Here is a 12,500-nt window from a genome sequence, read left to right as displayed (position 1 = left end):
AATGGATTAACGAGATTCCCACTGTCCCTATCTTCGCGCTCGGCCGTGCTACGGTGCGGACGTGTGTCGGAGGCTCTCGGGCGCGCTCGCGAGTATTCGTGACGTAGACTAATTAGCGAAATTTGTTAATTAGCGATTATTATAAGTTTATTTTGCGTTATTTCAAAAGTGGAACATTCGTGTTACTCTTGTGTTGGTTCTGTGCGTTGTATTAAAGCGAATTATTAGTGTTTTGTGGTTGTGTTTCTGGATCCTTGCTCCGGGCCGCGTGGAGGGTGTTTAACGCCCGTTTCCCGCCCCTGGGGTGTGATTCCTGGACAGGCAGTGTTCACTGCCTGCGCAGTAAGTGGTTGTGCGTCGCCTAGCTCCTGTGGGGTGTGTTTTTCGCGTCTCGGGGCGTGATTTGTTTCGCGCTTTTGAGGTAAGAAAGCGTGCTTTGCAGAGGCGTGGTGACCGCGTGTTCAATTTGACGTTTTGCGTCAGCTGTCACTTGTCACTGTCAGTGCCACTGTCAGTGTCAGTGTCTAGTTGACGTTTGTCTCTGGTCCGAATCGCGCCGGGTCCGTGTCGGTAGCGTTACTATAACGGTAGCGTTATCGTTACTTCTCGGTAGCGGTATTGACTTAGAGCAGTAAGCCGCTGGAGATGGACGGTGATAGTAACACCCGTCGACTGATTGCCGATGAGATGGCCAGGAAGGAGGAGGAACTGAGGATCCTCGAGGAGATGGCTGCCGAGAGTGGGTTCGCTCCGCGCCAGTCGCTCCAACGAACGCCGCCAAGTGGTTTCACCACACCGCCGCCGTCAGGTATGGCCCCGTCGGGTTCGCAGGTAGCCAAGCGGCCGCTGACTTCGCCGGAGGACGTTGCCGAGGAGGTAGGCCGCCGGCGGGCAGTTGACCGTAGGAGACCGGTGCCCCCGGTCGGGGGCATCCTGACGTCGCAGCCGGCACGTTCATCGACAGCGGTTTCGAGCACACCCAGAACAACAGCCGTTACTGCGCAGCCGCAGCCGCAGCCACAGCCGCAAGCACAGCCGTCATCAGTCGTAGCAGAACCGATGGAGGGTACCGATGGTCCACAGGGTCTGGCCTCGTTGTCGAAGCTGGACCTGTTAGATATGGTGCATAAGTCGGTGAAGGGTATCCACCAAGTCACGACGGCCACCAACAAATTGAACTTAGCCGATAAGACGACGGTGGCGTCACACAGCCAGGACATCCTGGCCGTGGTGGCGGCACTGGAACTCCGACTGTCCGACTTGGAGCATCAGCTCAGCGCTACAAAGCTTCAGGCCGCGAGCGCTGAGTTGGAGTTCTCAAAGCGGCTGATGGGGGCGTCATCAGGCGTCGCACCGGTGGGCCCTTCGCAAACTGTGCCGAGCTACGCGAATGCCTTAAAGTTGCCCAAAGGCAAGGCGCCGATTGCCGTTTCCAACCAGGGTCCGGCAGTCATCTTCTACCCTGCGGACGAGGCCATCAAGTCGTCCGAGGAAACGAAGAAGACCCTGCAGGAGGCGGTCAAGCCGACATCCGAAGGGATAAAGATTCGCAGTGTAAGGATGGTTGGCAACTCAGGAGTTGTGGTGAGGACCGCTAACGCTGAGGCTGCCCAGAAGCTTAAGGCCGCGGCCCCTCCCACCCTCAAGGTGGCGGAGCCAAAGACCAAACAGCCGAGGGTAGCCTTACGCTATTTGAGAGCCGACATCTCGGAGACTGAGATCCTGGAGCAGCTCCATCAGGCCAACTTTAGTGACGACGCAGACTGGCCAGTGGATAAATTCAGGACTAGTTGTAAACTGGCCCTGAAGAAGCAGGTGGGCCCTAAATTCTTGGTGCTGCTGGAGTGCTCCATGGCTCTCAGAGATAAGTTCGTGTCTCTGGAGCGCGTGTACATTGGATGGGACGAGTTGGAGGTTAGTGACCACATCCGCGCGTGCTGCTGTAACAAGTGCCACCAGTACGGCCACCCGGAGAAGTACTGCCGATCAAAGGAGACGGTATGCGGCAAATGTGGAGAGACCGGTCACCGGTACAAGGAGTGCCAGTCGAGCACGGAGTGCTGCGCTACATGCCGAAGGTTTAAACGCAAGGAGGCGCACACGCACACCACGGCATCTCCTTCATGCCCGGCGAGGCAGTTTGCAGAACAGCAGGCCGTCAACATGCTCCAGTATGGATAAGCACGGTACGATACTTCGAGTAGGGCAGCTCAACCTCAACGGTTCTCAGTCAGCCACCACAGAGTTACCGGTTGTGGCGCGTACACTGCGCCTGGATCTAGTGATAGTCCAGGAGCAGTTCAGCAGCCGCCCGGGCATTCTGCAGTGTGGTGAGAACCCGAAAGCTGGCGTCCTCGCACTTAATCGCGACGTAGCGCTCACAGTGTTGCATCACTTGAGCAATGAGCATTGCCTAGTAGTCCACGCTAAGTACGGTGACATCAGCGTCTACGTGATATCGGCATACTTCCAGTACAGCCACGACATCAGCCATCACATACAGCATCTGGATGACGTGCTCACACAGCTTGCAGGGAAGCCAGTTCTCATCGGCGTCGACAGCAACGCGCACTCTCCTATGTGGTATTGTGAAGAGAGACAGTACGTTGGTAGAGGAAGGGACACTGACTACAGGAGGAATCAGATGGAGGGATTTATACTTGGACGAAACCTTCTTGTGCACAACAGACCCGACCAACCACCAACCTTCAGCGGACCGAACGGTATGTCGAATGTGGACCTCACACTCTCATCGAGAAGTGTCGCCGTGCAAAGCTGGACTGTTCACGAGGGCGCCAGCCTGAGCGACCATCAGCTGATCACATTTAACGTTATTTCTGGAATCTGCCGCCTATCGTCGACATCGCCGGACGTTAACGATTCGTTACCGACTCCATTCCGCGTGAGAGGGGTTGATTGGGATAGGTTCTGCTCGGTCCTCAATGCCAGAGTAGGTGGTTTGAGCACGCGCCTTTCAGCCACACAGTACTGCGAGAGCTTCACGGACTTATTGCTGCGGACCGCTCGGGAGGTCCTCGGGCAGTGCGCACGCAAGAGGGACGGTAAATATGAGTGGTGGTCTCCGGAGCTAGATCAGTTACGCCGTCAAGTCAACCGATCTCGTCGGGACTGGCAGCGATCGCGCCGTGCGGGAGGAATCCAAGAAGAGCTACTTCACACTGCTCTACGTGAGCAACGGATTGTCTACAAGCAAGCCATGAAGAAGGCAGAGCTGGATTTTTACCGCAACATCGCTGAGTCTGGAAACGACGACCCCTGGGGCCGAGCCTACCGTGAAGCGAGCGGACGGTTCCGTCCGCCGCCGAACATCATCAACGGTATGAAACTCCTAGACGGCTACACTGAGGCTTCGGGCGACACCATGAGCGCATTACTCTCCTCGCTGTACCCGGACGATCGACCAGAGGCCGATACCCCGTACCATCGCGACGTACGTGTTGCAGCAGCTTTCGCTCCTCCTGGGAGCGACTCACCGGAACCCAGTAAGGCGTCTGTCGACCTTATTGTCCGCGCACTACCTAACACAGCCGCTGGTTCGGACGGTATCACTGCCAAAATCGTCAAGTGGGCTTGGAAGGCGGCTTCGGACGAGATGTGGCATATGTATCGCATCTGCATAGCTGAGGGTACTTTTCCAGACATCTGGAAAGTAGGTAGACTATTGGTCCTCCCGAAGGGAAACGGTAAGCCTCTCTCTGACCCGAAGGCTTATAGGCCTATTACTCTGTTGCCGATTCTTGGTAAGATTCTGGAGCGCGTCATCATCTCCTGCGCTCCCTGCCTGCACCGACATATATCTGACGCTCAGCACGGTTTCACCCGTGGCCGGTCTACGGTCACGGCGCTCAAATTCATTAACTCGATCACCGAGAACAGTACTGCGTCATACGTGCAGCTGATCTTCCTGGACATCTCCGGTGCTTTTGACAACGCGTGGTGGCCGATGATTTTGTTGAAGGCCAAACAGGCCGGAGCCCCGCCTAATATCTTTAGGTCATTGGTCAGTTACTTTACAGACCGGCGTGTGGGCCTCTACGTAGGGGCTCAAACGTCGTGGAAGCGCAGCACCATGGGATGTCCCCAGGGATCAGTGTTGGGCCCGACACTCTGGAACCTCCTACTCAATGACCTCCTGCTGCTGCCGTGTCCTGAGGGGGTACACGTAATAGCGTACGCAGACGATGTGACGATCGCAATCGAGGCTACGTCACGTTCAGAGATCGAGCGTAAGGCCGCGTCTATTCTGGGAGCTATGTCCGATTGGGGAACCCGTAACAGACTTGGTTTCTCCCCTGGAAAGTCTCTCACAATGACGTATAAGGGTAGATTTAAACGCTCTCCCGTAATAAAACTTGGCGGCGTCTCCATTGCGAACGTCACTCAGGCGACAGTGCTCGGTGTGACCCTCGACGAGGCTAGGTCCTACGTGCCGCATGCGAAATTGATCGGTTTAAAAGCTGCCAATGGTTTTGGCAAGATTGCGCGTGTAAGCGCCACGTCATGGGGCGTGAGATTCCCCGCCCTAAGTGTGCTGTACGCAGGCATTTATGTGGCCACATTGACGTACGCTGCGGCCGTATGGTACCGACGCTCGTCGATTTTTGTGATGAGAAAGGTGTTGATGAGTACTCAGCGACCGGCGCTTATTTTGCTCACGAAGGCTTACAGGTCGTGCAGTTCGGCAGCGTTACCGGTGCTTGCCGGCGTATTGCCCGCCGACCTGGAGGTCTCTCGTGCAGGACGACTTGCGGAGGAGGGAATCCAACTGGCCCCCAGGGAGCGCCGGGAATTGAAGCGCACCATTAGAGAGGATGCCGTGACCCTTTGGCAGGAGCGGTGGGATGCCAGCAGTGACGGACGTGAGCTGTACCAGTTCTTTCCCATAGTGGCGGTGAGGCTCTCTCTCGGCTGGGTTGAACCGGATTACGTGGTTTCCCAATTGTTAACTGGGCACGGGTGCTTCAGGCAGCGCCTACACAGGATGACGCTGTGCGAGTCTGCACTATGCCCATGCGGCGAGGAAGTCGAAGAGAGCCGCGATCACGCGCTTTGGGAATGCAACCTTTATGACGAAGCTCGACAGAAGATGCTGGATGCGATACGGAGAGCCGAGCCAGGACCTGTCTATCACCAGGACCTCACGAGCAGTCGTAGTAATTGGATCGCGCTGCGCGAGTTCGCGCACTCCTGGCACACTATTAGGCGTAGTTACGAGAAGTGATGACATTCATCAACGTTAGCAGCCCGACGCGAAGTACCGTATTTGTGGTGTCAAGCCCCAGAAGGGGGAGAATTGACAATGAGAAGGGACAAGGATAAGAGAAATTTGTAGGGAGTCAAGCAAAGCGCCCGGGGAAAGAGCCCTGAGCAAGTACCTGCGCGCTCTCCCGAGATTCGGTTCGTACGCCGTGAGGCAGGAAGAACCATGGGTGGTGGTGGGATTTGTCCCTATCTACTATCTAGCGAAACCACAGCCAAGGGAACGGGCTTGGGAGAATCAGCGGGGAAAGAAGACCCTGTTGAGCTTGACTCTAGTCTGGCATTGTAAGGAGACATGAGAGGTGTAGCATAAGTGGGAGATCGTTTCGGCGGTCGTCGCTGAAAAACCACTACTTTCATTGTTTCATTACTTACTCGGTTGGGCGGAAGCGGTGCGCGGTCGATTTACTCGGCGGGCGCACGGTGTTTCGTTCCAAGCGTGCAGAGTGGTGGCGTGGCGGCAACGCTCGTCACCGTTTAAACTCCCGCGTGATCCGGTTCGAGGACACTGCCAGGCGGGGAGTTTGACTGGGGCGGTACATCTGTCAAAGAATAACGCAGGTGTCCTAAGGCCAGCTCAGCGAGGACAGAAACCTCGCGTGGAGCAAAAGGGCAAAAGCTGGCTTGATCCAGATGTTCAGTACGCATAGGGACTGCGAAAGCACGGCCTATCGATCCTTTAGTATAAAGAGTTTTTAGCAAGAGGTGCCAGAAAAGTTACCACAGGGATAACTGGCTTGTGGCAGCCAAGCGTTCATAGCGACGTTGCTTTTTGATCCTTCGATGTCGGCTCTTCCTATCATTGCGAAGCAAAATTCGCCAAGCGTTGGATTGTTCACCCATCAAAAGGGAACGTGAGCTGGGTTTAGACCGTCGTGAGACAGGTTAGTTTTACCCTACTGATGGCGTTGTCGTTGCGATAGTAATACTGCTCAGTACGAGAGGAACCGCAGTTTCGGACATTTGGTTCATGCACTCGGCCGAGCGGCCGGTGGTGCGAAGCTACCATCCGCGGGATTATGCCTGAACGCCTCTAAGGCCGAAGCCAGCCTAGCCGAATCCGGCAAGGATATGCTCACTGTGGAGCCCCGAGAGTCGGGAGGCTCTAAACAATGTGACTTTACTAGTCGCGCTTTACATCGTAAGGTGCGACGTCGAAGCCCATTTGAATCGCAGAGATCGGTGCGGTCGGTTTAACACGTGCACCATGGCTCTGAAGGTTCGAATTTACCTCAGTTCGATGTCGGGGCTCGGAATAGTCTGTAGACGACTTACGTTCCTGGCGGGGTGTTGTGCTCGGTAGAGCAGCGTCGTGCTGCGATCTGTTGAGACTCAGCCCTACGCCAGGTGATTCGTCCGAGGACGATCGTTTTCTTTTTTTTAATTTAACAAAATGTGAACATTCGTTTAAACGTTTACCATTCATTCATTCATTCAGTGCAGGTTCCACGATCAGTCGTTTTAATTTTCGTTATTTAAGTCTAACAAAATTTGAACATTCGTTTAAATTTTGTTAGACTTAAATAACGAATCAGTTAAAATTTGTCTTCTTGTATGTTTTTTTTTAGTTTATAAAAAACTAAAATATATTATAAACCATACCTATTTTTATTTTCTTTTGTTCACAGGTACATAGTTGAATTCGTCCAATCATATAAACGGCGCCTTCAACTAGAGGATTCAACACAAAATCGGTATGTTATTGTATTTATTTATTTTTAGAAAACGTACGTGGGTTCCTTTAAGTTTTTTTTTTTCAGCTTTGCAACCTTTTACTCACTCACTGCCCCAAAATCCAAAACCAACAAAATATTAGTTTTTCCAAAAAGTTACGTTTTCAAAAGTTAGGTTATGAAAAGTTAGGTTTTCAAAAGTTAGGTTATGAAAAGTTAGGTTTTCAAAAGTTAGGTTTTCAAAAAGTTGGATTTCATAAAGTTAGGTTTTCAAAAGTTAGGTTTTCAAAAAGTTGGATTTCATAAAGTTAGCTTTTCAGAAGTTAGGTTATCAAAAGTTAGGTTTTCAAAAAGTTGGATTTCATAAAGTTAGGTTATCAAAAGTTAGGTTTTCAAAAGTTAGGTTTTCAAAAGTTAGGTTTTCAAAAGTTACGTTATCAAAAGTTAGGTTTTCAAAAGTTAGGTTTTCAAAAAGTTGGATTTCATAAAGTTAGGTTTTCAAAGGTTAGGTTTTCAAAAGTTAGGTTTTCAAAAGTTAGGTTATCAAAAGTTAGGTTTTCAAAAAGTTGGATTTCATATATTTAGGTTCTCAAAAGTTAGGTTATCAAAAAGTTGGGTTTCATAAGGTTAGGTTTTCAAAAGGTAGGTTTTCAAAAAAGTTACGTTCTAAAAAGTTAGGTTTTGAAAAGTTAGGTTAGGTTAGGTTTGGTTTGATTTTTAGGTTATTCCAAATGCAAAAACAAAAAAATACATTGACCTGGTCAGCGGAGTTGTAAATAAATTAGGCTTCGCGCGCAAACGGAGGTCGCTGGTTGGTCGCGTCGCGATTGTCGTTTGATTGATGAATGATGCCGATGTTTTTTTGTGCAGCTACTTTTTTTAAAAATGAATAATGATTATAATGTTTTTTTTTTATGACATAAATAAAATTTTAAAAAATGTAAAAATTGAAAATAGATGACATTGAATACAATATATTATTTTTTCTTTTTTATATTACATTTAATAAATAATTAAAATAATGAACGATAATTTAAAAGTAAAATATTTATTTATGCATTTATTTCACTACTCAAATTCGTAGTATATGTTACGGTTAATGTGATAAATTGAAAATTATGAATAATCGCCGGTCGTTATGAATAATTACCGACAGGCTTGGTAAAAGTGATAAATTAATCACATTTATCAGTGATTATTACATAATGTAACCTTAATACTAACAAATACCATAAAAGAGAGAACACCGGCTCGTGTACAGCGCTCATGTGCAGCCTCACATTTTGATATCATATATTAAATATAATTTGGCAAAATGAGTTTGGAATGTTTTTTTGCATAACATTACTTTGCCATATTTAGTTTATACACACATAAATGATCTCATATTAATCATCACATTTACCAAATCATGAGGTAATTATTCATAATAACCGGCGATTATTCATAATTTTCACATTTATCATATTTACCGTAACATATAAATTATTACTAATTTTTATAAAATTTCGTTGTGTAGAAAATAAATATAATATTTTTCGTACACGAGCGACACCTATCGAACCGCTGGCGTGTGTGAAGAAATTACGTGGGTGCCTGCCACTAGCGAGAGGTGCGCAATTGTTTCAATAGATGGCGCTTTAGCAGTATTTCTTGGGTAGTGATGTAGCATAACATTCTGTAGATTCGAGTATCGATATTATTTTATTTGTATTATTATGAATATCAAAAAATAATAATATTATTATTATTATCATCAAATTAATAAATGTTTTAAAAATGTAAAAAATGTCGATGTCTATAATTAGTTGATAAATTAACGATAAAATTAAATAATGTTACTGTATGTATATAAGCAATAGATTATACTGTTGTTGGTATTTATTTTCACTACATACGTATACTTGCATAATAATGAATGATTCTGTGTGTTGTGTTATTATTAAATTTATACATAATTTAACTCTTTATTCACTATCGACTGTTACACGTCACTACCCGAGAAATGTTGCTAAAGCGCCATCTATTGGGATAATAGCGCACCTCGCGCTAATGGCACCCACGTCAGCGGACAGTGAAGTTCGGTCGGTTCCCGACAGGTGTCGCCCGGGCGCGGAAATATTATGTCCTTGTCTCAATCTTCACACAAAATTGAATTTAAATCATACCTAATAGTAATAATAATATAATTTACTGTGCAATAATTTGGGTACTTACATAACACACTTTTCAGTAATCATTGCAATAATAAAATTATATTATCACCACTACAGTCTTGATTTTTAATTCGTTTTTTGGCAATTCAGATGTATTAAACCTCTTTTTGCTTTGAATTGTTGGAATAAAGGTAATAAAAATATGAAACTGAATTACATCAAGTACAACTAACAAGTATGATTGTTATTGTTTGTTTTGTGAATTCAATGTACACTAATTATTATGTACATTTTAGAGATTGAATAGAAAAAATAACGCGTTTTTAACACAGTAAAACAACATAATAATAATTATTATTAGTTTAAAAATAATATTAATATCATAAACGAAAATATATATTGACTAGCGGCCGCCCGCGACTTCGTACGCGTGAATCCCGTTTTTCCCGTGGGAATTTCGGAAATTCCTTTCTTAGTGCACCTCTACGGTACCTAAGCTACGTCCCTTCCAAATTTCAAGTGCCTACGTTTAGCCGTTTAGGCTGTGCGTTGATCTGTCAGTCAGTCAGTCAGTTTCTCCTTTTATATATTTAGATGATCATCAATCATCATTGTCGTCATCATAATCAACTTGGATTATAAAATTGGCATCTTGTTAAATTAGCTATTTTATGAAACGAAGATTTTACTAACAAAGATTTACATAAAAAAAGGTTTGTAACCTATGGATATTGGCCAGCGAGTCCAGTAATAGAAAAATAATGTCCTTAATTTTATTGTAACTTCAAAAATATGATAATAAAAACTCAAATAAGCATTTTAAAAGGATCAGTACATTTTTAAATTGAAACCTTAAATTCTTTGAAGGTTTATTTTTTAATTTGTGGAAATGCTCTCCATTTTTTATTAGTGGATATGTTTTAATGTTGACAACACTTCTAAAATGTCAAAATTCCGTGTAATTAAAAATCTAATCAGACTTCAGGTACCGATAGTGTTGTACATTTTGTCTATTCTAGACAAATGTCTTAAAAACTTGGTGCAAAACGACGTTATTAATTATAATTTTAGGTCTTCAAAAGTTTTAAGTAATTTCAGGGATTACAAATTAGTTTGATTTATATATTAATATAAAATTGCATAATTACATAACACACTCAAACATTTTAAGTGCAACTGTTGTTTATTTATAATTGGGTATTTAACAAAATTTAATTATGTACTTAACTTTTTAAAAGGCCTAATTTTATACACCCACTATGGTATATATTTATTAGTTAAAGTTTTGAATAGTTTTGAATATTAATCATATACATCAATTAGTTTTTTTGTTTGTTTTTCCAACAAATCACGAAATAGGAAAAAATGTATCAATACAACTAAAAATCTTAATTTCTTTATTAAAAAAAAGTCGTGATTTATAATAATAATTTCGAATTAACAAAAATAATTTAATATTTTTTGTTCTTAATACGAAAGTTTTTTTTTTTTAATTAATTATTTTATTGTATTTATGTGTTATTAATATTATTAATTTTCCTATTTCGTGATTTATGGGGTGTCGCTTTTAACACTTTAATCGCAATCAATTTTTTTTTTTCTGTATCATCTTTTTAATAAAAAAAAAAAAAGGATCATCTAATCTAACCTAACCTAACCTAACCTAACCTAATCTAACCTAACTTTTTTTTTAATTATTAATTATCTGGTTATACATATAGGGGGTGTGTCACTTTAATTTTTTTTTTTTTTTTTTTTTTTTTTTTTTTTTTTTTTTTTTTTTTTTTTTTTTTTTTACACTTAGCATTTAAAGCTGCGCGTGCGCAGCAGCGTACGAGCATAGCGTTAAAAATGTTTCTTTTCCATTCGCGGCTTCCACTCGAGAACCGAGAGAGTGTACAGACAAACGCGACGTCGGCGGCGTCCGGCCGAGCGAGATCAGTAACACAGCGACCGCCGTGCGCAGAGCGCGCGCGCACGCTCAAATGTATTATAAACATGATGCGCGCGCGCAGCACACTCTGCGTACGACGGATCGGTGCGTTTATAAGTTGTGTTTTAAAGCAAAGTGGTGAAAGAGTTGATGAAACTTTAACTTTTTCACTCTGTATGTACACTCTGTTGGCGTCTGAGGTTTCGGATGTTCAATGAGATTGACGGGACTTAGTGTGTGGCTCATTGGACGCTTGTTAAACTTTGTAGATCTACGGATGGGTTGTATGATCGAATTCGTAATAAAGATCTGTCTCACTCGGGCAATGTGTCCGCGCTATGTGCAGTTATCTGTGCTTTTGCATACGCGCTTCGACTGGCCACTTTTTAATACGCTTCGTTGTAACGCTTCCCGCCACATTAACCTTACATAAGGGCGATGATGGCTTTTTAGCGTTTACATCAGCGTATCAAATATATGTGTATATTTTTATGTATTCTATAGCACACACTCACAACACGCAAACATTTCAATGATGTATATGTCTCTGTAGTGATGGTGTCGACAAATCGTGAGAGGTAGGGTGGTTTTTCCAACACCGGGCTGACATATCGTTCATGATACGAAATTTGTTAGATTTTATTATAAAATGTGATGAATGAATGTTATGTCTATGCGAACGTTCAGTGTGGGCGCCTCTGTGAGCGCTATGTGGGTGTGTTTTTCTAGCATTCTATATTAATTTATAGAGTGTTGCAAAGACTCGCCTCACGACACACGTTGTAACTGCGAACAGTGTACACAGTAGTCAAGCCCAGTTCGGTCGGTCAAACGTCGAATTGGGCTATAGACACCAAACACACTCTTCGTTAATATTCTTTAACGAGAGCTATCATATGTATAATAATATGTGTAAGCTCCCTGGTTGATCCTGCCAGTAGTTATATGCTTGTCTCAAAGATTAAGCCATGCATGTCTCAGTGCAAGCCGTATTAGGGCGATACCGCGAATGGCTCAATATATCAGTTTTGGTTCCTTAGATCTTACTCAGTTACTTGGATAACTGTGGTAATTCTAGAGCTAATACATGCAATCAGAACTCTGACCAGTGATGGGACGAGTGCTTTTATTAGATCAAAACCAATCGACGGAGGGCCTCGCGTTCGAAGTCGTTAATTTTGATGAATCTGGATAACTTTTGCCGATCGCACGGTCCAGCACCGGCGACGCATCTTTCAAATGTCTGCCTTATCAACTTTCGATGGTAGTTTCTGCGACTACCATGGTTGTCACGGGTAACGGGGAATCAGGGTTCGATTCCGGAGAGGGAGCCTGAGAAACGGCTACCACATCCAAGGAAGGCAGCAGGCGCGCAAATTACCCACTCCCGGCACGGGGAGGTAGTGACGAAAAATAACGATACGGGACTCTTACGAGGCCTCGTAATCGGAATGAGTA

The 12,500-nt window shown here is 44.8% G+C and overlaps 1 non-coding gene and 1 pseudogene across 1 annotated transcript in view; both read left to right on the top strand.

The window, feature by feature from the left end:
* Positions 1-6,636, top strand: part of LOC135077433 (large subunit ribosomal RNA) — a 9,353-nt pseudogene extending 2,717 nt beyond the window's left edge.
* A 5,324-nt stretch (positions 6,637-11,960) lies between these two features.
* The window catches only part of LOC135077378 (small subunit ribosomal RNA), a 1,903-nt gene continuing 1,363 nt past the window's right edge, over positions 11,961-12,500 (top strand). The window contains exon 1 of the ribosomal RNA XR_010258451.1: positions 11,961-12,500. This exon is cut by the window's right edge and continues 1,363 nt beyond it. This is a non-coding gene — a ribosomal RNA (small subunit ribosomal RNA).

This window comes from Ostrinia nubilalis, chromosome 1 (assembly GCF_963855985.1).
Source record: "Ostrinia nubilalis chromosome 1, ilOstNubi1.1, whole genome shotgun sequence".
NCBI lineage: Eukaryota > Metazoa > Arthropoda > Insecta > Lepidoptera > Crambidae > Ostrinia > Ostrinia nubilalis.
Note: the sequence above shows the minus strand (reverse complement) of the source record. Positions and strands in the feature narration are given on the sequence as shown.